Consider the following 5,753-nt stretch of genomic DNA (forward strand, 5'->3'; position numbering starts at 1 on the left):
AAAAAAAAATTAACTACTCAATTATTTTTATTTTCACAGTTTCCTAAAGAACCAATTTCTGAATTTTTAGAAAGCTCCTAGAAATCAATATCAATATTTACTTATTTCTTCTGGTGTTTTCCCAAAATTAATTGTTTTGAAGTAAATATTTGCCTTGACATAACTGTGTTTGAGCTAGAGAATGTTTTATCTTTCGTTAATTTATAAGCTATTCTATTTTCCAGAAACCATCAGGTACAACTGGGAATCATGATCATTATTGTTATCAAAGTTCCTTGTCTTGGTAGGCTGCTTGAAATTTACAAAACCCTTTCAAACATAGGCATTTTTTCTTTTTATTTTCTGACATCCCTGTGAGATGGGTAGAGGTGCTATCATTCTTCTAGGAGAAATCTGAATTACAAATGGTAAAGCTATTTGTGAGAGATCTATTTATCACTATCGCAGTATACTAAATGTCTTAACAGCCTGCAAGTCTTCCTGTGGATCATAGTGTATAATCTACATAAGAAACAGAAGATCTTAATCTTAAAGAATCTTGATAAGTAAAGAATCCATGGACTCTGGACCTACAGAAAGAAATGAACTCTTGGGTCTTCATGTGTTCCAAAAGCCATGGGGTCACCGAAAGAAAACCAAACTTAATTTAAAAATTTGCAGAAAGCAGTAGTAAAAAGCCTTTAAATTCCAACAATGAGATGTACAATTCTGATACTTTTTTTTTAATGACTAATGATATTCTCCTGTCGGGTATTTGGGGGTTTTGACTTGAATAAGTTCCAAAACTTAATATTTGTAAGACAAGTAGAGATAATTAATAAAACAGAAACTCAGCAATCTGTGTGGGGATTACTATGAGTACTGACTGGAGAATGGTGTTAACCTCAAATTGGCTTTAGCTCCACTTCCCAGAAACTTCAAGACTGTTTAATTCAATATTTCCCAAAAGATTTCATAGTCATGGAATTGTAACCAGAATTGTAACCACACACTAACCACACACAGGCTTCATTGCTTTAATATAGCCTTTTTCTCTGATGACCATCGGTAATAAAATCTGTCCTAGGAAGAGTTGTAAAGTTAAGCTTGACTGTATTAGTGTTAATATTAGTCTCTTATGGACTGTTCAAAATAATCATAAGTATAACTAAATTATGCAGGCAGGTCTTGACAGCTAGAAAGCAAATGCACCTTGGAACTCTTCCTCCAACTAGAGAAATTAGCACCATGTCTCACTGCAAGTTTGAACATTTCTTGATAAATTATTGCCCCATGAGTCCTCTACAGGTAGATCAACAAAATTTCCATAGAAATGGAAATGAGAAAATGACAGTGGGGATTATAACTGTGATTGTTGTGGTTTTATTATAGTCTTATGATTGTAACCATTTTTATTTCTTTTCCTTTTTGTCCTTACAATCTCACACTCATATTTTATATACATAAAAATGCCTTGTTAACTAATGTCTAACTTGTAAACAGTTTCCTTGGTTGAGAACTCTAGGAGCAGGCTTCACAGGATGCTCACTTAGTTAGACCCTTAGTGTCAGAAGACTGACTGGGAAATCCTCCCAGACTTCCCCCTGACCAGCTCCAGGTTGCTTATCTCCCAGTAGGCTGCCATGGAATGTTCACTGTGCTGACTGGCACAGAAAAAAATGAGCTGCCTACCCACTCCTCCTTAATTCCTTTGTTGTACTTGCCTCCTCTCCAGGGGGCCTGACAAACAAGCTAAGGCCCAAAAGACAGGAGAGATGGCCTTGGGCACTCCCTCCCCTCCAGAATGCAGCCCTCTCCCTGGGGCTTTGAAGTTTCTCCCTGATCCCCTACTCAGCCAGCCCGCTCCCTGTAATAACCCCCGCCTGCAGCGAAGGGGCAAGACTGCTTTTGTGACAGCAGTCTGCCATCTTCTCAGGGTTCCAGCTCTTGAATAAACCTGCTTTCGTTCTACCAAATTCTTGTGTCCCGAGTTACTGGCTCATGAGTTATTGGCTTATGGACAGCAAGCAGCTGGGTCTGAGTTTGGTAACAGAATCATTAAGAAGCTCCCCCTGAAAGAGATTTGGAGTTGAATATTTTGGGAAAACCCAGTATACAGTGCCACCCTTTTAGACATTCTTAAGCAAAATCAGCATACATATAAAGAAATTTTACAATATGGATTATCCAGAACTCTAAAATTCCCTCATAAAATCCATATCTTAAATTATATCTATTAACATTTCATGGAACCAGAATACCAATATGTTACTTGAATTTATCTTGGCCCAGAAACTCAAGCTACTTTTGAAATGAAGAAAAATATCTGCTATAAAATACATTTTGTTTTAGCATAAGTATAATGTGATCTTCATCTTAGATTACTGGAGTTTCAACATGGTGCTCCAAAATTAGCAGTTGCGGTCACATGAGAGCAAAGAAAACATACACAAACTGCTGTTGTTTTAAATTACTCATCCTGTAACAAACAGATCAAGACCTAGAGGCATACACTGAAAGAAAAAGAGATATCACCCATGGTGGTATCACCCATGGTGGTTTCACCCATGGGAAATAAAAAAAAAACAAAAAACAAAAAAAACTTAGTTTTTAAGCATTCCAAAAATAGTGTGCTCAATTTTTAAATATTTTTAATTTAAAAAAAAGTTAAAATAAAACTTATAGCCAAGTGTCTTCTCTCATTAATGAAATACATATATTCTGATAGTAACCAATATTAGTTAACTTAGATTATTAGAATATTTTGTAAAAACAATGTGTAGATTTATTTTGGTAGAAATTGTGTGGTTTTTTTTTTGAACTAAAGAATTAAGGAGAATAAGAAAAGCATGAAGTTTAGAAGTCAGTTCAAACATAACATATTTTAACCATTTCTATTTCTGACAAGCTAATTAACCACTACATATGTATAAATACAGTAGAGTATATTCATAAATCCTCTTCAGGAAATGGATCACTTCTGTTTACAATAATTTTACTAGTATACAATTAAGTTCTAAACATCTATTTAGCTCTTCTTTGTGCTGCTCACAGATGTGACGGCCAGCTCATCATGAGAGTCAGGCCTGCTGTTAGGCACCCCCTTAATCTTAAGAGCTTAAGAAGAAAGCCATGAAGTTTCTCTGACATCTGTCATATTGACACACCAAAATTAAGTACAGCTGGAAAGAACTAAGAAATACTGTCCCTAGAGTATCCTCTTGAGAAGAGTGACAATCAATTGTGATGCCAAACACTGACCATGGGAGCAATAAAAAATACACCACTACCCAGTCAGCCCGTCAGAGAATTTCCTACAGAGATAGGGAAAGAGAGGAAGGATACTTAAATGAGAGCAAATCTTTCTGGGTTGAGACTGCTCTCAACATTTTCCTCAAGGACCCTGAAGTTATCTAAGACTGGAAAAAACAGTTCAACGAGATCCCTTTGTGTATTTGGTCCTAAACAAAACCACAAATCTTTATTTTCCTTTACCTACAGACCACATCATAAAATTATAACCAATGATTTTTGAAACAGGCTTATAGAGCCTTACTATTTTCTCTTCATCTAAACTTTGACAAATTGCTTATTCTCACTAAACCTCAGTCTTCTTATCTATAAATGAAGGATCACTATAATTTCAGAGATATGTTATGTAGGGAAAGGTTATATATGTGAAGAGCTTAATACAGTGATTGGCTCCTAGTCAGTACTTCATAGTAGCTAATGGTATTTTATTATTGGCATTTAAATTTTCTCTTTGCCCAGCCAGAGAACTAGGAAAACATCCTTCACTCTTGCTATTTTTCTGTGTTGTTAACCATGGATCATCAGTATGCTTCCCCTGAACTTTTCTCCCCTCAGCTTCCTCCCTTGTATCCTCATCACCATGGCCAGCCCTTCTGTTTAAGACAGAGTAAATTTACAGCTCAACTGAAAAAAGGCATCCTTATTTCTGGGCATGCCTGGATACTTGGCTTTGGCTCTTTCTAAAGATAAGAACAGTGGAACTTATGATGTGTTGTTTAAAGTACAAAACTCTCCAGCTACACCCAGAACCAATTTGTTTATTGATGGTTTTCACCCAGCACAAGCCTGGTTTGACTAATGACTAGAGGGGCATAACATACTTCACTGGTAACTTCTACCTTAAGTTCTCCCATTGCCAAGATTTACTGCACAGCTCTTGGTGATTCAATCTGGAGGCGTAGCCCATTTGTGTGTGAATAAGGACGCGAGGGGAGTTCGCACCTAGTTGTGTCTCAGACGCCCAGTGATTGCCTGCGCTCTCTCACCACATCACATCTTTTGTACTGAAATAAAAGTCATATGTGATTTTGCTCTGCGGAGCCTTCCGAATATTTACAAATATCCCGTATTGTCAGACTACCTAAGTCTAATCCCAGTTCCACAAATTACTATCTGTGTGGCCTAAGGCAAATTACTCATCCCCTCTAGATGTGTTTCCTCACTGTAAGATGGCAATAATGTTAATACCTACCTCACAGGCTGTTACAGTAATGCAACAAGAAAATATATGAGAAGCACTTATGGCTGGCAAATTGTGAGTGTTTAAGGAACATTAACTATTATTATCATCATGATTGTTTTTAATTTTTTGTTTCTTATTCCTAACAAATAAATTTATCTCTTAATGCAGATAAAATGCCTTAGTCATCCTACTATCTTCAGTTTCTAGCCCAGTGCTTAATACAAAGCAAACTCTGTATTGTACATTTTACACTGAATTGAATAGAGCCACAAAGAGTTTCAGGATATTGATTTATAATAGATCATCAATACAGCTGTAATAATATGAGCATTAGGGAGGATCTTGACACATGAAGTATAATTTTCTGGCCATAATAATATATCATCTTAAGTGCTCTGTAGCCTTGAGCATGGAGCTGACATGCCTGCACTTCATTTTTATTACTGGTCTTCTTCCCCCTGCTCCTAACTCACAACTAAGTTATTCAAAATAATAGTAAAAATCCCTTCCTTCTTTCCTTCCTTTCTTCCACAATGTTTACTTAGTGACCACTTGGGGCTCAGAACTGAATAAGATGTTTCTAACATCTTTTAGGAATTCATATTCTCTTGACCATAAGAGACAAGTGAATCCACCCTTCCAGTACACTTTGAAAAGCAGTGTAAAAGCAGTATGCACTAGATGATATAAGAGCACACAGGTAGGTCAGGGATGACTTCCTGTAGACCTTGGGGTGGCTCTACCCAGAGCAGATTTTGTGGAGGATATATTATAATGCGACAGAAAATGAATGGGAGACTATTTCAGGAAACTAGAATGTGAAATGAAATGTAATGATTCAAAGTTGACTAGAGATGTAAGACAAAGTCAAGGTATAAGAATGTGAATTTTTATAATGGTAAGACAGTTTGCTTAGATTCACGATAAACTGCCAGTAAGTGAAATGGAGAACGGCTGGCGGAGCATGTTCCCTGAGAGGGTAGGATAACTTGGCACCCAAACCACTCTAATCATACCTTGCCCAAAGCTTGATTAGAGAGTGAGGAAAGTTAATCTCCCACCACATAGCTGTAAGAGTTTAGATGAGAGCCATAGAAGCATTCATGGATCCCTGGAGCAGTGGCAAACCCAAAGCAGGCCATTGGGAATAACTGCTCCAAGTGAAGGCAATAAGCGGTGCACTGTCTGTAGAGAAATTCTGAATAATAATAGCACCTAATAAAAGTCAGTCTCATTGTTATCATCCCCTTGCACAGGCAATTCTAAACAATGTTAGCAA

General features: G+C 36.9%; 1 protein-coding gene across 1 annotated transcript in view; it reads right to left on the minus strand.

The window, feature by feature from the left end:
* The window catches only part of ZNF804B (zinc finger protein 804B), a 499,834-nt gene that overhangs the window by 166,921 nt on the left and 327,160 nt on the right, over positions 1–5,753 (minus strand). The gene's annotated exons all lie outside the window — the stretch shown is intronic.

Source organism: Pteropus vampyrus, unplaced genomic scaffold, assembly GCF_000151845.1.
Source record: "Pteropus vampyrus isolate Shadow unplaced genomic scaffold, Pvam_2.0 Scaffold4, whole genome shotgun sequence".
Taxonomy (NCBI): Eukaryota; Metazoa; Chordata; class Mammalia; order Chiroptera; family Pteropodidae; genus Pteropus; species Pteropus vampyrus.